We start from the raw sequence: 21,725 nt of genomic DNA on the forward strand, positions 1-21,725 counted from the left end.
CAGTATTGCCCCTATACTCTGTATAATTGGCTGCAGACTGACAACGCAATAGTCTGCAGAGCCCAAGATGAAAAAAAAAGCAAAACTGCTCCCAGCTGCCACAACAGTAATGCACACGGTCAGAGGTAGCCCTAAGAAGGACCGTTGGGGTACTTGTTGACAGGATTGTACACTACCACTGTCCCTGCCGGACCAGTACTGCCCCTATAATCTGTATAATTGACTGCAGACTGAGAACGCTATAGCTGTAATAGCCTGCAGAACCCGAGATGAAAAAAAAAATTTTGGTGCAAAACTGCTCCCAGCAGCCACAACAGTAATGCACACTGTCAGATGTGGCCCTAAGAAGGACCATTGGGGTTCCTGAAGATGCTAACACTATGCCTGAATGAGCAACAGCACCTTCCCTAATCTCTGCCAGCGTGTCTGAGGCGAGTCGCGGGCGGGACTGCTTTAAATACTCGGAGGTCACTTGATCTCGTCAGCCACTCACTGCAGGGGGGTGGGATAGGGCTGGAACGTCACAGGAGGAAGTTGTAATGCCTTCCCTGCATGTCTATTGGCCAGAAAATGGCGCAAAACATGCAGGGAAGGAAATGGAATTGACTCGAGTACCGCATGGTGCTCGTCTCGAGTAACAAGCCTCTCAAGTACCCTAATACTCGAGCGAGCATCAAGCTCAGACGAGTACGTTCGCTCATCTCTAGTAGCTACACATTATTTTTCAGAAAACTTTAAATGAATTCATTACAAAGCATTCTCAACTTACAAATCGCTGGTCTATGATAAGAAAAGTATGATGCAAATGGTAGGAGACTGGAATCAATATTTCACCGAAAACATCAAATCCATAGTAGTGCCACCCAATGTAGTAGGTAATTTGATGGATACATAATGTAAATTAGTGTTTCTTCATAAAGACTGGTAGATTTATAACTTGTCCCAGAATTGTGTGCCCTTTATAACACAGACTCCGCAGTTGCATGAATGATAGTCAGAGTGATATAATTCTTGAGATGTAATTTGTGGTTTATTAAATTATGTAGACACCTTACCAATCCTTCAGAAGCAAGAGAAACTCAAGATATCCAAATGGAAGGCAACAAAATCGTTCTCTTTTAAGATTTCGCCTCAAGCACCTTAAATAAGAGATGTATGCGCAAACACCTCACTTATGCTCTAAAGGCAAGAAAATTTTCAGTGAGATTACTCCCATTTGATTTGTCTACCATCAAAGACTGCAACCAGATTACAATTAGACCACCTGACGACCTATGTAAAGCCTGGGAGAAGCTCGACATATCACCCATTGATATTCCTTAATGGCTGTTTGTTTAACTTAATAGCAAAATTCCACCCCTTACACAACCGGAAATCTGGAAACTTCATTCTACGTTTAAATCCTAGAAGAACTAATAGACGCTTGTAGTTTATTAATCTTTTTCTTGGCTATTTTCTCTTGTTCTTCCTTATCATTTTTACAATTACAATTACAGTAGCATCTGGGATCTAACTGCTGTGAATGATGTTCCCCTCATCTATGCTAGTTTTATGAGTTAAATATAACTGTTCTTTTGTAGATCTTATATTCAAAGGCTTTGCTTTACTCAACACTTCGGTCTGGATGTCTCCCCATCTTCTGCCACCAGCACTGACTCTCTATTACTAAACTCACATTAGCTTTAAAGTCTAAGGCTGTGTTGGGACCCAGGGCATCCTCTAGAATTTCCACACTTAATTTAAATAAACTCAGATATACTCTCTCAGATTTGAGTCTTAAAGACACCTGAAGAACCCTTAGGCCTCATGTCCACGGGCAAAATATGATTTAAGATCCGCAGCGGATCTCCCGCATGCGGATCCGCATCCCATAGGGATGCATTGACCACCCGCGGGTAGATAAATACCCGCGGATGGTCAATAAAAGGGATTTTTAAAAAAATGGAGCATGAAAAAATCTGGACCATGCTCCATTTTCGTGCGGGTCTCCCGCGGGGACGGCTCCCGCGGGCTTCTATTGAAGCCTATGGAAGCTGTCCGGATCCGCGGGAGACCTAAAATAGGAATTTAAAAGTATTTACCCATCCGGAGCGGACCGCGAAGGTCTTCTATTCCTCACGGCCGGATCTTTCTTGCTTCGGCTCGGCGGATGTGCCCGGCGCATGCGCGCGGCACGTCGACGACGTGCCGGCGACGTGCCGCCGGCGTGACGAATTCATCCGCCGGCCGAAAAAGAAGATCCGGCCGTGAGGAAGAGCAGAGCTTCTCCGCCCGCTACGGATAGGTAAATACTTTTAAATTCTTCTTTTCAGCGCTCATGTCCGCGGGGCAGGAGGGACCCGCTGCAGATTCTACATGGAGAATCTGCAGCGGATCTGATTTTCCCCGTGGACATGAGGCCTTAATCATAATGCTAGAGACTACACTTACTACTCCCAGATTGACTCCTCATTCTATCGAATCAATAAATTTTTCATTTCTAATAGACAAGTTCAAGCTCTGTCTGACGCCAACATCAACTCAATCCCAATCTCAGACAAAGGTTCAATTTCATTGATGGTCTCTATCAGTAGTCTTCCTGCTAGAGAATGGACATGGTGCCTAAATAATACACTTCTCGAAGATAGCAGACATGCTCTCCCTTTCTGTCGGACAAACTCAAAGACTTTTTTATCTCAATAACTCTCGGAAATCTCATCCCCAATTCTCTTGGAAACTCACAAAGCCTAGATGAAGGGGGAGTTGATTTCACTGGGAACAAGAATTAAAAAAACGGAGAGAATTAAAATTAAATAGCCTTCTTGCTCAAATTTTTTGTCTCGAAAAAATAAATAAATTAGCGATGAAAGATGAAACACTGACTGATCTAAGGAAACCTAGAAACAAACTGAAAGATCTAGTAAACACAAAAGCGGTTAAAGTCTTTCTCTTCTCTAGATTTAAAATACATGCACACAGAGACAGGGGCAGTAAAGCCATGTCATGATTTATTTAAAAAAACTGAGGGCGAAGGCATTTAATCGCAAATTAAAATCTGCCTCCAAGAATACATTAGATCCACATTAGACATTGTTGCTGAATTCAAAACATACTACAACGCTCTCTACAATCTAGCTAAAAGTGAATCATCAGACAAAGTCAATATAACCGCTCTTTCGATAGCTTCCTTTTTAGATCCTCTAATATTACCTAAACATATCAATAAGGATAAAGCTCAACTACCCCAAACATTCATAATCACCTAAGTAGCAAAAGTCCTCGCTTCCATCCATAATGGGAAAAGCCAAGGCACAGATGGACTTCCCATTAAAAAATTATATTATAAAAAATTCTCTGATATTCTCCTTCCACAATTAGTCAATATTTGCAGTTCTTTATTATCTGGTGCACAACTTTCCAAACAAGCTCTAAAAGCTTACATAATATTGATACCGAAAGAAGGAAAAGATCATGAATACTGCAGTAACTATTGCTCTATACTACTTTATTTAATTCTGACCACAGGTTATGGGAGAAAATCATTTTCCAATGCATATCCTCTATCCTCTCTAAATAATACACCCTGATGAAGTCGGGTTTGTCCCAAATAGAGAGGGGAAATTCAACCCAACCTGTGTTATGCAATACATTAAACCAAAGTCAATAAGATGCCTCTTGTCTGTCTTGGCACAGATGCTGAAAGGGCCTTTGATAGGGTAAACTGGAACTATATAAAAGATATTTTAGTTAAATATGGGTTTCCATCACAGTTAATCTCAGCCTCCTTTACCCTTTATTCACAACCATCAGCTAGAACTCAACCTTTCTTACTGAAAAACGGGACCAGACAAGGCTGTCCACTTTCCCCTACTCTGTTCATTCTGGTGATGGAGAAACTCTTTCAGAAACTTCAACAAACTTCCAAAATAATAAGCCTAAAAATAGACAATGTTCCACACACAACAAATACAAATCATTAAATACATCAGTTCCCATCAGAGTGATACACTTTTTTTTAAAACAACTCTCTCCTTTTGCATGACCCTCTACTGGAATTAAATACCTGGGTTTCACGCTAAACCCTAAACTTTCCCAGTTATATAAGCTTAACTTTGCTGCACTTCTCAAAAAACACAGGACCGACTAAACCGCCTAAATGTACCATTCATCTCATGGATGGGTAGGAAAAATTTACTTGCCATATGCACTCTTCCAACTATTTTATACACCATACAAACAGTCCCAATCTTCACCTTAAGCATGTCTTTAACAAGCTGCACTAACTTTTCTGTACATACATATGGAACAATCGTAAATCACCTCTGGCTCATTATTTCGTTATTTAAAAGAAAGCAGGGAAGCTTTGTCATACCAGACACCCAACTCTTATACAAAGCAATCCATATAACTAAGTGGATCATTCTAGTTGACCCAAATATAATTCTTCCCATGATCAATCTCCAAAGAGCTCTCCTACACCCTGAAGATCATTATCTTCTTTGGTCCAATCACCTCATAATAATACAAAATCAGCTCCTTAGCTCTATCACATACTTCACAATTAAAGTTATCCAAAAATTAAGCTTAAACGCTATAGGCACACACAAACTCTCTCCCATGTTCCCAGCTTCTCTTATACCTTCCATTTTGGCTAATTAACAACCAAAAACATTCTACATATGGTGTAAATTAAACATTACAACATTACATAATATCATCAAAAGTCCTAAAAATTACCAAATCTATTCTACCAAATTCTATGCTTAATGTTATAGAAACAATAGATATCTTCAAGTATCCTACTAAATTTCAGGACTTATTCTATAATAAAGTGAGAGACCCGGTATGGTTTCAAACCTTTTTGTCCCTTCCAAAGCAGCAAAATAAATGAATGACAAAGTTCTATAACAGTTTAGTGTTAGACTCTTCCCCACACAAACCGTTATTTCTCAGGAAATGGGAAAAAGTTTTAGGAATTTCACTCCCCAAAAACAATATTAGCAAAATCCTAAATAACTCACGTGGACTCATCAGATGTGTCCACATTCAGGAAAATTCTTTCAAACTGTTTACATTATGGTATAAAACTCAGCTATCTTATTGACTTCAATTGTAAAGGGGACTTTTTCTTGCATTGTTCATTGTCTCAATAATTTCTTGAGACCTGCGAGTTCCGTTTACTTCATTTTCCGTTTATTCTGGCATGAAGTTGTAAACTCTACTCTGTCTAATTCCCAGTTCTTTACAAGAAATTGTTTTAAAAACCCCATTGTATTACTATTCTAGTTTATCAAGATCTTTTTAAATCCTCTCTCCCTTTTCCCTAGTGTTAGAAATCTCTTCTAACTTTGTGTCTTTGGCTAATTTAATCAGTTTCCACTCGATTCTCTCATCTAGATCATTTGTAATAAAGTTAAACAATACTGGGCTCAGGGCAGGACTTTGTTGTACCCCACTTGAGACATTGTTTCAATTCGATCTGCAGCCATTTATGAGTACTTTTTGAATATGATCATTCCACCAGTTATGCATTCATCTAACATTTCCTTTGTCAATCCCATATGTAATCATTTTTTTAGAGGATAGCTTGAGATACTTTGTCAAATGCTTTTCTGAAGTTGAGATATACTATGTCTACCACATTTCTCTGATCAAACCAGTCTATAATATGGTCCTAGAAAGAAATTAGAAATGAGTCTGGCATGGCTTGTTTGCTACAAACCCATGCTGGCTTTGGTTAATTATTACATCTTCATCTAAGAGCTTGCATATATGCTGCTTTCTAACTATAGAGGTCAGTTTAAAAGTTTAGTTTAACTGGGTTCATCTTCCTCCCCTTCTTGAAGATAGAGACAGCATTTGCCCTTCTCCAATTTTCTGGGACTTCTGTTCTCCAGGAATTTTCAAAGATTATGGCCAGTGATTTAGCAATTATCTATGCTATCTTCTTCAGTACCCTAGGATGTAATTCATCTGGACCTTGAGAATTGAATTCATTTAAGTTAGCTAAGTGTTCCCTCACCATCTCTCCATTTATAAATGGTCTGGATTCCTTTATTCCTCCAATAACACATTTAAAGGGGTTGTCCCGCGCCGAAACGGGTTTTTTTTTTTTTTCAATAGCCCCCCCCGTTCGGCGCGAGACAAACCCGATGCAGGGGTTAAAAAAAAAAAACAGATAGTACTTACCCGAATCCCCGCGCTCCGGTGACTTCTTACTTACCTTGTGAAGATGGCCGCCGGGATCTTCACCCTCGGTGAACCGCAGGTCTTCTGTGTGGTCCATTGCCGATTCCAGCCTCCTGATTGGCTGGAATCGGCACACGTGACGGGGCGGAGCTACGAGGAGCCGCTCTCTGGCACGAGCGGCCCCATTCAGAAGACAGGACTGCGCAAGCGCGTCTAATCGGGCGATTAGACGCTGAAGATTAGACGGTACCATGGAGACGGGGACGCCAGCAACGGAACAGGTAAGTGAATAACTTCTGTATGGCTCATAATTAATGCACAATGTACATTACAAAGTGCATTAATATGGCCATACAGAAGTGTATACCCCCACTTGCTTTCGCGGGACAACCCCTTTAAGATCAATTGATGTTACACTTACTCTTTGAGAAGTAAACAGATACAAAATAGGAATGTAAAAGTTCAGCCTTTTTGACATACCTTTAAATCCTTTTTTATTACTTTGGACCTCTTTTGCAAGCATCAGTTCATCATTAGTTTTAACTATTCTGACACTTGCCCGGCAATTTATGCAAATTGAATTATATTCTGTTTTAGATATTTCACCCTCTTTCCATTGGATAAACATGTATTTTTTTCCTTTTTAGCATGTGCTTAAAGGGGTTCTGTCACTAAAAAAGAAAAAGGCTATACTTATCTATTCCTCCCCCATCAGTCTACTTACCGGATCTTCACCTCTATTGTCTTCTCCTGTCTCCTGCGGTCCAGGAGGTCACTTCAGCTCCAGCTGCCTGATTCTTCTGCTTCCTGTGAGAATACGTACATTTGGTTGGCAGTCTGCCAATGTACATTAAGTCACAGCTCACAGGCTAGCAGGGGGACTGCCTATCTTCTTTAGAGATTGCTCATGCGAGCTGTCTCTGAAATAGATTACAATTCCTTCCTAGGCAGTGAAGCTACAGCACAGGGATGTGACCTTCACTGACCCAGCAGAAAGGAGTTCGTGATAAAGCAGCCTTCGTAACAAGCTGGGCCCAGCCTGCAGTGAGCTGACCTGGGGCACTGGAGAAGCTGTGATAAGGAGACTGACAGGGAAGGAATGGGTAAGTTTAGATAATTTTTATGACAAAACCCCTTTAAGTTCTGTGTCCATCCACCCTGGTCTTTTTAAATGCTTCCCATTCTCCATTCTTTAGGGATTGTTAAAGATTGTGCCTTAAAAATCTAATTTCACAAAATGTCCTATTCTTTTTGGACATTTCTGCCCTTAAGAACATCCTTCCATTGGATCTGTCCTACCCTCCTTCTAAGTCCATTTATAGCTGCCTTACTAAAATCCAATTTTGAAGTCTTCTCCAGTCTTCCTCCTTTTATTATCCAAAATTGAAGGATAGCATGATCATTGCCTCCTAAGGTCCCATCCATCCATACTTCCTTAACCATTTCATCCCTGCTGGTAAGAATCGGGTCCAAGATAGCAGATCCCCTTGTTTTCTCTTCTATCTTTTGGAAGATAAAGTTGTCAGCAAAAGAGGATAATAATTTATTGGACCCATTACTTTTTCCCAAGAGAAATTCCCAACAAATGTCTGGTTAATTAAAATCTCCCATTATCACTGTCATAATTTTTTGAGAGCTTGGCCATCTGCTTGCCCAGGCGGCCTATAGTAAATGCCTACAATAGTGTCCTTTTTGTTGTTCTCTCCTTGTATGTTGTTTATTTAAACAGTTTCTACAAAACTGCCATGCTCTGAAGCTTGATCTTCTGTGAAGATGTATGCTTTCCTAAAACGCAATGCAACACCTCCTCCCTTTTTTTAGATTAGTTTCTTGCAAATAAAGTATAATCTTCAAGCCTTGTATTTCAATCATGTGTATCATCCCACCAAGTTTCAGTGATGCCTGATGTCATATTTCTATTCCCGTTAGAAGCCCCAATTCTATATGATTCTATATGATTCTAAACATTCTAATATGATTACAAGCATATTAGTTTGTAATTAGAGATGAGCGAGCACCAAAATGCTCGGGTGCTCGTTACTCGGGACGAAATTATCGCGATGCTCGAGGGTTCGTTTCGAATAACGAACCCCATTGAAGTCAATGGGCGACCCGAGCATTTTTGTATATCGCCAATGCTCGCTAAGGTTTCCATTTGTGAAAATCTGGGCAATTCAAGAAAGTGATGGGAACGACACAGCAACGGATAGGGCAGGCGAGGGGCTACATGTTGGGCTGCATCTCAAGTACCCAGGTCCCACTATTAAGCCACAATAGCAGCAAGAGTGGCCCCCCGCCTCCCAACAACTTTTACTTCTGAAAAATCCTCATTAGCAATGCATACCTTAGCTAAGCACCACAATACCTCCAACAAAGCACAATCACTGCCTGCATGACACTCCGCTGCCACTTCTCCTGGGTTACATGCTGTCAACCCCCCCCCCTCCCCCCCGCACGACGCAGTGTCCACAGCGCACACCAAACTGTCCCTGCGCAGCCTTCAGCTGCCCTCATGCCACACCACCCTCATGTCTATTTATAAGTGCGTCTGCCATGAGGAGGAACCGCAGGCACACACTGCAGAGGGTTGGCACGGCTAGGCAGCGACCCTCTTTAAAAGGGGCGGGGAAATAGCCCACAATGCTGTACAGAAGCAATGAGAAATATAATCCTGTGCCACCACCATCAGGAGCTGCACACGTGGGCATAGCAATGGGGAACCTATGTGCCACACAGTATTCATTCTGTCAAGGTGTCTGCATGCCCCAGTCAGACCGCGTTTTTTTATAAATAGTCACAGGCAGGTACAACTCCGCAATGGGAATTCCGTGTGCACCCACAGCATGGGTGGCTCCCTGAAACCCACCAGCGGTACATAAATATATCCCATTGCATTGCCCATCATAGCTGAGGTAATGTCATGTTAAATGCAGATGGGCTTCGGCCCACACTGCATGCCCCAGTCAGACTGGGGTTCTTTAGAAGTGGACACATGCAGTTACAACTCCGTGTGGACCGACAGCATGGGTGGGTGCCAGGAAGCCACCGGCGGTACATAAATATATCCCATTGCAGTGCCCATCACAGCTGAGGTAACGTCCGATTAAATGCAGGTGGGCTTCGGCCCACACTGCATGCCCCAGTCAGACTGGGGTTCTTTAGAAGTAGACACATGCAGTTACAACTCCCTGGGGACCCACAGCATGGGTGGCTCCCTGGAACCCACCGGCGGTACATAAATATATCCCATTGCAGTGCCCAGCACAGCTGATGTAACGTCAGCTTTAATGCAGGTGGGCAAAAAATTAATTGGATTACACTCTAGGCGAGGGCCCCAAAAAATTGGTGTACCAACAGTACTAATGTACCTCAGAACAATTGCCCATGCCCAACCAAGAGGGCAGGTGAAACCCATTAATCGCTTTGGTTAATGTGGCTTAATTTGTAACTAGGCCTGGAGGCAGCCCAGTTAAAATAAAAATTGGTTCAGGTGCAAGTTTCAACGCTTTAATGAGCATTGAAACGTATAAAAATTGTTTACAAAAATTATATGACTGAGCCTTGTGGGCCTAAGAAAAATTGCCCGTTCAGCGTGATTGCGTCAGGTTTCAGGAGGAGGAGCAGGAGGAGGAGGATGAATATTATACACAGATTGATGAAGCTAAAATGTCCACGTTTTTGATGGTGATAGAGAACAATGCTTCCATCCGCGGGTGCAGCCTACGTATTGTTTAGGTATCGCTGCTGTCCGCTGGTGGAGAAGAGAAGTCTGGGGAAATCCAGGCTTTGTTCATCTTGATGAGTGTAAGCCTGTCGGCACTGTCGGTTGACAGGCGGGTACGCTTATCCGTGATGATTCCCCCAGCCGCACTAAACACCCTCTCTGACAAGACGCTAGCCGCAGGACAAGCAAGCACCTCCAGGGCATACAGCGCGAGTTCAGGCCACTTGTCCAGCTTCGACACCCAGTAGTTTTAAGGGGCAGAGGCGTCACGGAGGACGGTCGTGCGATCGGCTACGTATTCCCTCACCATCCTTTTACAGTGCTCCCGCCGACTCAGCCTTGACAGGGGAGCAGTGACACAGTCTTGCTGGGGAGCCAGAAAGCTGTCAAAGGCCTTAGAGAGTGTTCCCCTGCCTGTGCTGTACATGCTGCCTGATCTCTGCGCCTCCCCTGCTACCTGGCCCTCAGAACTGCGCCTTCGGCCACTAGCGCTGTCGGATGGGAATTTTACCATCAGTTTGTCCGCCAGGGTCCTGTGGTATAGCATTAATCTCGAACCCCTTTCCTCTTCTGGTATGAGAGTGGAAAGGTTCTCCTTATACCGTGGGTCGAGCAGTCTGTACACCCAGTAATCCGTAGTGGCCAGAATGCGTGCAACGCGAGGGTCACGAGAAAGGCATCCTAACATGAAGTTAGCCATGTGTGCCAGGGTACCTGTACGCAACACATGGCTGTCCGCACTATGAAGATCACTTTCAGGATCCTCCTCCTCCTCAGGCCATACACGCTGAAAGGATGACAGGCAAGCAGCATGGGTACCCTCAGCATTGGGCCAAGCTGTCTCTTCCCCCTCCTCCTCATCCTCCTCATGCTCCTCCTCCTCAACGCACTGAGATATAGACATGAGGGTGCTCTGACTATCCAGCGACATACTGTCTTCCCCCGCCTCTGTTTCCGAGCGCAGAGCGTCTGCCTTTATACTTTGCAGGGAACTTCTCAAGAGGCATAGCAGAGGAATGGGGACGCTAATGATTGCAGCATCGCCGCTCACCATCTGGGTAGACTCCTCAAAGTTTCCAAGGACCTGACAGATGTCTGCCAACCAGGCCCACTCTTCTATAAAGAATTGAGGAGGCTGACTCCCACTGCGCCGCCCATGTTGGAGTTGGTATTCCACTATAGCTCTACGCTGCTCATAGAGCCTGGCCAACATGTGGAGCGTAGAGTTCCACCGTGTGGTCACGTCGCACAGCAGTCGGTGCACTGGCAGATGAAACCGATGTTGCAGGGTGCTCAGGGTGGCAGCGTCCATGTGGGACTTACGGAAATGTGCGCAGAGCCGGCGCACCTTTCCGAGCAGGTCTGACAAGCGTGGGTAGCTTTTCAGAAAGCGCTGAACCACCAAATTAAAGACGTGGGCCAGGCATGGCACGTGCGTGAGGCTGCCGAGCTGCAGAGCCGCCACCAGGTTACGGCCGTTGTCACACACGACCATGCCCGGTTGGAGGCTCAGCGGCGCAAGCCAGCGGTCGGTCTGCTCTGTCAGACCCTGCAGCAGTTCGTGGGTCGTGTGCCTCTTCTCTCCTAAGCTGAGTAGTTTCAGCACGGCCTGCTGACGCTTGCCCACCGCTGTGCTGCCACGCCGCGCGACACCGACTGCTGGCGATGTGCTGCTGCTGACACATCTTGATTGCGAGACAGAGGTTGCGTAGGAGGAGGAGGAGGAGGGTGGTTTAGTGGAGGAAGCATACACCGTCGCAGAAACCACCACCAAGCTGGGGCCCGCAATTCTGGGGGTGGGTAGGACGTGAGCGGTCCCAGGCTCTGACTCTGTCCCAGCCTCCACTAAATTCACCCAATGCGCCGTCAGGGAGATATAGTGGCCCTGCCCGCCTGTGGTTGTCCACGTGTCCGTTGTTAAGTGGACCTTGGCAGTAACCGCGTTGGTGAGGGCGCATACAATGTTGCGGGAGACGTGGTCGTGCAGGGCTGGGACGGCACATCGGGAAAAGTAGTGGCGACTGGGAACTGAGTAGCGCGGGGCCGCCGCCGCCATCATACCTTTGAAAGCCTCCGTTTCCACAACCCTATACGGCAGCATCTCCAGGCTGATAAATTTGGCTATGTGCACGTTTAACGCTTGAGCGTGCGGGTGCGTGGCGGCGTACTTGCGCTTGCGCTCCAACACTTGCGCTAGCGACGGCTGGACGGTGTGCTGAGAGACATTGGTGGATGGGGCCGAGCACAGCGGAGGTGAGGGTGTGGGTGCAGGCCAGGAGACGGTAGTGCCTGTGTCCTGAGAGGGGGGTTGGATCTCAGTGGCAGGTTGGGGCACAGGGGGAGAGGCAGCGGTGCAAACCGGAGGCGGTAAACGGCCTTCGTCCCAGCTTGTGAGGTGCTTGGCCATCATATGTCTGCGCATGCTGGTGGTGGTGAGGCTGGTGGTGGTGGCTCCCCGGCTGATCTTGGCGCGTCAAAGGTTGCACACCACTGTTCGTCGGTCGTCTGCACTCTCAGTGAAAAACTGCCAGACCTTTGAGCACCTCGGCCTCTGCAGGGTGGCATGGCGCGAGGGGGCGCTTTGGGAAACAGTTGGTGGATTATTCGGTCTGGCCCTGCCTCTAACCCTGGCCACCACACTGCCTCTTCCAACCTGCCCTGCTGCTGCACTTGCCTCCCCCTCTGAAGACCTGTCCTCAGTAGGTGTAGCAAACCAGGTGGGGTCAGTCACCTCATCATCCTGCTGCTCTTCCTCCGAATCCTCTGTGCGCTCCTCCCTCGGACTTACTCCAATTACTACTACCTGAGTGATAGACAACTGTGTCTCATCGTCATCGTCCTCCTCACCCACTGAAAGCTCTTGAGACAGTTGCCGGAAGTCCCTAGCCTCATCCCCCGGACCCCGGGAACTTTCCAAAGGTTGGGCATCGGTCACGACAAACTCCTCCGGTGGGAGAGGAACCATTGCTGGCCATTCTGGGCAGGGGCCCGGGAAAAGTTCCTGGGAGTCTGCCTGCTCCTCAGAATGTGTCATTGTAATGGAGTGAGGAGGCTGGGAGGAAGGAGGAGCAGCAGCCAGAGGATTCAGAGTTGCAGCAGTGGACGGCGCAGAACTCTGGGTGGTCGATAGATTGCTGGATGCACTTTCTGCCATCCACGACAGGACCTGCTCACACTGCTCATTTTCTAATAAAGGTCTACCGCGTGGACCCATTAATTGTGAGATGAATGTGGGGACGCCAGAAACGTGCCTCTCTCCTAATCCCGCAGCAGTCGGCTGCGATACACCTGGATCAGGAGCTCGGCCTGTGCCCACACCCTGACTTGGGCCTCCGCGTCCTCGCCCACGTCCACGTCCTCTAGGCCTACCCCTACCCCTCAGCATGCTGTATTACCAGTAGTGCAGAAACAGAACACTGTAATTAAATGTGCCGCTTATTGGCCTGTGGTTGGAGGCTGACTTCCCTTACGGAATGCACAGCAGAGCCAGGAAACAATTTTGCGCACGCCTGTAGTGAGACGTAGGTGCGTATGACTGAGCTAGTGGAATTCACAGCGCAGAAGCAGTCAAGTGGCCAAAGGCCAGTAGTAGGCCTTAAGTATTTTGCTTCTATTTTTTTTAAATGCTGAGCTGATACAGCAGACAGATACTGTAGGCAGCGTATAATATTATGTATACTGTTTCCCTCTGGCGGGATGACGGCGATCATGTAACAGAGACAGCAGATCCAGGAAACAATTTTGCGCAAGCCTGCTGTAACGCTTAGCTGCGTATTAATTACGACTACTACCCCCAGCAGATAGATACTGTAGGCAGTGTATAATATTATGTATACTCTTGCCCTCTAGCGGGATGACAGCGCTGATGTAACAGAGACAGCAGATCCAGGAAACAATTTTGCGCAAGCCTGCTGTAACGCTTAGCTGCGTATTAATTACAACTACTACCCCCAGCAGATAGATACTGTAGGCAGCATATAATATTATGTATACTGTTTCCCTCTGGCGGGAAGACGGCGATCAGGTAAGAGACAGCAGATCCAGGAAACAATTTTGCGCAAGCCTGCTGTAACGCTTAGCTGCATATTAATTAGGACTACTACCCCCAGCAGATAGATACTGTAGGCAGCGTATAACATTATGTATACTGTTTCCCTCTGGCGGGATGACGGCGATCATGTAACAGAGACAGCAGAACCAGGAAACAATTTTGCGCAAGCCTGCTGTAACGCTTAGCTGCGTATTAATTAGGACTACTACCCCCAGCAGATAGATACTGTAGGCAGCGTATAATATTATGTATACTGTTTCCCTCTGGCGGGATGACGGCGATCATGTAACAGAGACAGCAGATCCAGGAAACAATTTTGCGCAAGCCTGCTGTAACGCTTAGCTGCGTATTAATTAGGACTACTACCCCCAGCAGATAGATACTGTAGGCAGCATATAATATTATGTATACTGTTTCCCTCTGGCGGGATGACGGCGATCATGTAACAGAGACAGCAGATCCAGGAAACAATTTTGCGCAAGCCTGCTGTAACGCTTAGCTGCGTATTAATTAGGACTACTACCCCCAGCAGATAGATACTGTAGGCAGCGTATAATATTATGTATACTGTTTCCCTCTGGCGGGATGACGGCGATCAATTTTTTGGAAAAAGCCCACTGCCTATATAGCCTGAATATCTCTTTCCCTGCCTCACCAGTACTGGCCCTATACTCTGTACAATGACTGCAGACTGCGGACGCAATGTTCTGCACGGCCGATATATAACAAAAAAAAAAATTGTGCAACACTGCTAAAAGCAGCCTCAACAGTACTGCACACGGTCAGATGTGGCCCTAAGAAGGACCGTTGGGGTTCTTGAAGCCTAAAATAACTCCTAACGCTCTCCCTATAGCAGCTCCGGCACCAGCAGCACTTTCCCTGATCTCTGTCAGAATGCATCTGTGGCGAGCCGCGGGAGGGGCCGATTTATATACTCGGGTGACACCTGATCTCGCCAGCCACTCACTGCAGGGGGGTGGTATAGGGCTTGAACGTCTCAGGGGGAAATTGTAATGCCTTCCCTGTCTTTCTATTGGCCAGAAAAGCGCGCTAACATCTCAGAGATGAAAGTGAAAGTAACTCGAACATCGCGTGGTACTCGCCTCTAGTAACGGGCATCTCGAACACGCTAATACTCAAATGAGTATCAAGCTCAGACGAGTACGTTCGCTCATCTCTATTTGTAATCACTGTCTTTTACTACTCTAATTTCCTTCTGTAGCAATTGCATTTGTTAATTGCATATTTTTGCCTAGCCTTTCACTTCCTTTCCCTTATTGTTCAAGTTTAATCTCTCCAGATGAGTATAGCAAGGCACCTGCCAAATATATGTTTTCCCGTCTTTGTTGCAACCCGTCTCTAACAAAGAGTCCATCATGGAGGTAATTACTCTATGATCTAGAAATCCAAATCCCTGCTGACGGCATCACTCGATGACCATCCGCTAGCAGGTTGGATGAGAAGACTACATGTGCTCCCAATGCTTTCATTTTCTTGCCTAGCTCTTTAACCCCTTAGTGACAAAGCCTGTTTGCGTCTTAGTGACGGAGCCAAATTTTGAAAATCTGACGTGTCACTTAACATAGCATAACTCCGTAAAGGCTTTACATATCCAAGTGATTCTGACATTGCTTTTTCGCCACATGTTGTACTTTATAAAGGGGGAAAAATAGACTGATAGTATTTATGAATATTTATTAAAAGTGCCAATATTGGGAAAATTTTGAAAAAATTATCATTTTTTCCCATTTTCAACTGTAATTACGCAAATATGTGCAAACATACTGTACAAATTTTTGCTAAGGTATATATTTCAATCAGGTTACTTTATTATGGATGCACACTTGAAAAACTTTCATGTTTTTTAACCATTTAGGAGACGTACAAATTTAACATTACTTTTCAGCATTTTGAGAAACACTTTGTTTTCCTGCACCAAGCCAAGATTGCAAAGGCTCATGGGTGTCAGAATGATAGATACCACCACAAATGACCACATTTTAAAAACTACACCCCTTAATGTATTCACTGAGGGGTGTCATGAGTATTTTAACCCCATAGTTTTTTTTCAGGAGTTAATGCAATTTAGAAGAGAAAAAATAAAAATTCCCATTTTTGCAAATATGTCATTTTAAAGACATATTTTTTTCTATAGTGCACATGAGAATAAAAAGTGACACCCTAAAATGGATACCCCTGTTTCTCCCGTGTTCATAAATATACCCATTGTGGCCCTAATCTTATGTCTGGATGCACAACGGGGCCCAAAATGAAAGGAGTAGTCAGTGTCCTTCAGAACATAAATTTTGCTTGAAGGCGTTTTAGGCCCCATAGCACATTTGTAGAGCTCTTGAGTGGCCAAAACCAAAGAAAACGCCCACAAGTGACCCCATTTTGAAAACTAGACTCCTTAAAGAATTTATCTAGGGGTGTGCTGCCCATTTTGACCCCACAGTTTTTGAATGAATTCAAGAAAAGCAAAAGGAAAAAATGTGTTTTTCGTTTTTTTGGCAATTCTGTCATTTAAAAACTGCTTTTTTTGTACAGCACACACATGAATGAAGACTTGCACCCCAAAATGGATACGCCTGTTTGTCCCGTGTTCAGAGACATACCCATTGTGGCCCTAATCTTTTGTCTGGATGCACAACGGGGGCCAAAATGAAAGGAGTAGTCGGTGGCTTTCAGAACAGAAATTTAGCATGAAGGTGATTTAGGCCCCATTGCCCACTTGTAGAGCCCTTGAGCGGCCAAAACGACAAAGAACCCCAACACATGATCCCATTTTGAAAACTAGACCCCTTAACGAATTTATCTAGGGGTGTACTGTATATTTTTACACTACAATTTTTGAATAAATCTAAGCAAAGCAGTAGGAAAAAATTACAATTTTCATTTCTTTGGCAGTTGTATCAATTTAAAAACTGTTTTTTTTGTACAGCACACATAGTAATGAAGACCTTCACCCCAAAATGGAAACCCCTGTTTGTCCTGTGTTCAGAACCATACCCCTTGTGGCCCTAATCTACTAAAGGACACATGGCTAGGACTATAATGGAAGGAGCACCCGTTGGATTTCAAGGTACAACGGAATAAATTCCAGGCCCCATTGCCCACTTCTAGAGCCATTGAGCCACCAAAATGATAAAGAACCCCCACAAATGACCCCATTTTAAAAACTAGACCCCTTAACGAATTTATCTAGGGGTGTATTTCATATTTTGACCCCACAGTATTTGAATCAATCTAAGCAAAGCAGAAGGAAAAAAATTACAATTTTCATTTTTTTTGGCAATTTTGGCAATTTAAAAACTGTTTTCTTTTGTACAGTGTACATAGGAATGAAGACATTCACCCAAAAATGGATACCCCCGTTTGTCCTGTGTTCAAAAACATACCCCTTGTGGCCCTAATCTCTTTAAAGGACACATGGCAAGGCCAGTAATGGAGGGAACCCCCGTTGGATTGCAGGGCACAACTGAATACATTCCAGGCCCCATTGCCCACTTGTACTGAATAAAAATTGACACCTTAAAAAAATACCCCCCCACACACACACACACACACACACACACACACACACTCCGCGCCCTTTTCGGCGTTGCCCAAATCTTAGATAAAAGTAATCATGTGAACTGTGTAGTATTTCCAAAGACAGGGGTAATTACGGAGGCTGGTTGGGATGGGTACATGGGGCAATAAAACCGGGTATTCCCCCTCCTCTCATGCTTTTTGGGGGTATTTCGTGACCTCAGTGGAGGGTATGGGGTGTAAAAAGTGGTGCTCTGTGAGTCTCTGTAAGCTTGATGAGGTGCGGCGGTCTCACACAGAAGGCGCTCAACAAGCTGCTCCTGGAGCTGCAGGAAGGTGAACGTTCCCGGGGCTTCTTGTAAATTGAGTATTACAGGTAGCGGTCTGAATAACGCCAGTCTCACGCAGCCGTAGGTGAGCCTGGCTGTGACCCTGCGCACGGCCGTGTATTGTACTACGCATAACTGCCTACTCACACAGGCGGTCATGCGCAGTGCATTTTTAAATTTTTTTTGTATTTCTTGCACTGTCGCTTAGCGATGACACGGGTACCCGCAGCCCGTATACAAGGTAGTTGCTAATGGGCTGCGGGTATATCCATGACCATGCAGCACAATGGGCTCTATGTTGCAGATATCCACGGTAAAATAGAAGCTGCTGCGTTCTCTTTTCTGCGAGTGGATTACGCAATTCCGACCCACTAATCTGAGCCGAATTGTGTAATCCGATGCGATTGATCTGCGTATTACCGCGGATCAGACGAATGCGGAATCCGTAATTCCTATCCGGTCATGTGAGACCGGCCAAAGGTAGATCGCTACCTTTTTATCACGTGACTGGCAACCGCTCAACAAGGTCACTGCTCCAGGCTCTCGGCGACCGTTGGTCGCTGGGAGCAAGGAGATTTTAGATTTCTTGGGTTCCCCGACTCCTGCACATGTGTCCGGTGTTTTGCCGGCGGTCGCATGTACAGAATCCGGGAAAGTTCACAGAGGAAGATCGCGTTGGGGTGCAAATACGGAGGCCTCCGGTAAAAAGTTTCATCTCACCGATCGCATCGGTGAGGGGAGATGAAACTTCAACTTTTTTTTACTTTTACGTGATCGCCATTATCCATTGGATAACAGCAAACACGTGATCAGGAACCACTCACCGCGGCCCCCCTTGAAATCTCCAGGCTCTCGGCTAAGTTTTGTAGAGATTTTAAATTATCCTGGCAATCCACGGCTTTTGCGCATGCGTCTGCCACTTTGGCGACGGCGCGTGCGCAGAAGCTGGGGTAAGGTCCGCGGATAAATCAGGGTGCCTTAGGTATGTCATTTCATCCTCCCTCATGGATATAATTCGTGAGGGAAGATGAAATGTAAGCGTTTCAAACTTTTTAAAAAACTTTTTTACACTTGTTTTACTTTAAATGATCACTGTTACCCATTAGCTAACAGTGATCATCTCTGCAGTGACATCCCTCTGCTCCTGGCTACACATGGCAGCCTGCAGCAGAGGGATTTTAAATTTCCCGGGTCCTGAGCCCCTCTGTGCATGCGCCCGATGATTGACAGTTTGTAAAATGTAACATGGACCCGCACAGTAGATTACAGTATGGTAACAGGGAGGAGGTTCTTAGGACCAAGAAAGGCGCCTTGAAAGACAAAGGTTTACTAGAAAATGCTGAAATGAGGAGCAGAGGGACAGTCAGGGAAAGTTAAGTATGTGCATGTATTATTTGCCTAAGAAAGTATCTGTAAGTGAAATGTTGGAAAGTACAATATGTGATATATTGTCCCCGGCATCGGGAGAGTGTTTACTGAATGTTACATTGACGGTCAGGTAGTTAGAGAAATATGGGGAACAAGCAAAGTGGAGAGAAATGTTATAAGGCATGTGATTTGGTGGCAGAGAGAGAGGATCAATATGTGATTGTGTCACCTATAGATACCGTATATACCGGCGTATAAGACGACTTTTGAACACCGAAAAATCGGGTCTGAAGTCGGGGGTCGTCTTATGCGCCGGTAATACAAAAAAAAAAAAGTGTAAAAAAAAAAATTTCATTACTCACCTCCCCCGGCGTTCTGTCGCGCTCCGGCAGGATGTCGCTCGCTCCTCGTCCCCGGCGCAGCATTGCTTTCTGAATGCGGGGCTTGAAATCCCCACTTCCAGAAAGCTAGTACACACGCCGGCAGCCATGACAGCATTGAATGGCTGTGATTGGCTGAAGGCGCACGTGTTAGCAATCACACCTATTCAATGATGTCATTGAATAGTGTGATTGGCTGAAGCCACGTGTGTTTTAGCCAATCACAGCCATTCAATGATGTCATTGAATAGTGTGATTGGCTGAAGCCACGTGTGGTTTAGCCAATCACAGCCATTCAATGATGTCATGGCTGCCGGCGTGTGTATTAGCTTTCTGGAAGCGGGGATTTCAAGCCCCGCATTCAGAAAGCAATGCTGCGCCGGGGACGAGAAGCGAGCGACATCCTGCCGGAGCGCGACAGAACGCCGGGGGAGGTGAGTAATTAATTTTTTTTTTTTTCTCCACTGTATACCGGCGTATAAGGTGACAGTTGGGGGGTCGTCTTATACGCCCCGTCGCCTTATACGCCTATATAGTAAAAGTTGTATATTTCTAGGTAAATAGATATGAATGTATGTGTGTGTGTGTGTGTGTATATATATATATATATATATATATATATATATATATATATATATATATATATATATATATATATATACAAATGGTTAACTGAGCTTGCTTTTAGTGAGAGAAAGATTATTTACTTGAAGCTGCAGAAGCTTTTGTCTCAAGGCCAAGAGATAAGAGTAGAAAGAATGTGATACTAAACTTGGAAAGTAGTTAGTTTGCAAAGGTGGGGGCTGTCACTTTCGGACTTAACTCTTTGCTCAGGGTCACAGACAGAGAAGGAAAGACAGGGGGGGCTGAAAGATACCAACGCATTCTAAAAGACACCAGCATTTTAGATAGCATATAATAGCTTCAGTAAATAAGAAAGATAGAATATCTCAGTCACTCAGCAAAGTTTTTCACACAAATTGTCAAAGATAGCGCTAATTCAGAATCTCATCTCAATAGAATCATGTACTTTATAACATTATACCACTCACCTCAATGTTTTTCAACTGATGTATGTTTGTTTGCCCCACTTCTTATCTGTGTATCTGTATGTTCTGGTACACCTCCAAATGGGGGGGGGGGGGGGGTGATGGTGCAGAATTGACTGCATGGATAGATGAAAGTTAATGACCAGTGTTCAGACTGTGATGAATGTTAAATGTGTGATGCAGATATTGACTGGGGATAAAAGTTTGCCTCCCCCTCTGCATAAGACTTTACTTATTTGTGATGTGGATGTGCAGATTGTACAGTTTAAATGAAAGTATGAAGAAACACGCAAACGGCCAGAATCGAAGGGGTGGAGTTAGATTATGTAAAAGTACGTAATGGGTCATCTCTCTCTTGTCCACAAAGGAGGGGGTGAGAATCTTGAGCAGCCAGTAAAGGGGTTTTTTTGTCTCAAATTTGACGAGACATTGCAGGCAGGATCAGATTAATAATGAATTTGCTTAAAGGATATCACATTTTAAATATGGATAAATATTTGAAGATTATTCTACCCTGATGTAACTCATGTCTCTGTTATTTGCGCTAACATTTTACAGGCCTTATCTGTATCCATCAAATTCTCACTGATGGATTGGTACAGGTTGAGACCTCAGGTGCCAGTTCAGAAGAATTTTGTAAACTAACTGTTCTCTTGGTGGATCCGGCTTATGTGTTTGCCCTGACAGCGGCTGCAGAAACTCAGTTTTACACAGGTTCTGACAAATTGTTGGCCACCTCCAAGACAGACATAAGGAAATTGAATGTACCCCCTATGACGATGTGTTTGAAACCAGGATACACACCCCTGGGCCGAACAGTATCCCTTTAGTTCCGCTCAAGAAATGTTGATGTGGGACAAGTGGGAGACTTGGTTCCAATGGGGGTTTAGCGCGAGATATGTCCTCCAGCAAACACCTTTTGTTTTCCAGTCAAGTAAAAACACAAAGAGGTGTCCATGTGGATACCTACCGCATGGTCCATGACCTCTGCGGGGGGAACAAGGTTACGGTTCTGGAGTACCCCATAGTGCTCCTTGCCCCTCATGACATCCAGAGCATATGCACACAATTGCAGCCCAAGCACTTAATCTCTGGCCTGTCAGATCCAGTCCTTTTCCAATGTTG

This window comes from Eleutherodactylus coqui, chromosome 2, assembly GCF_035609145.1.
Source record: "Eleutherodactylus coqui strain aEleCoq1 chromosome 2, aEleCoq1.hap1, whole genome shotgun sequence".
In the NCBI taxonomy this organism is placed as follows: domain Eukaryota; kingdom Metazoa; phylum Chordata; class Amphibia; order Anura; family Eleutherodactylidae; genus Eleutherodactylus; species Eleutherodactylus coqui.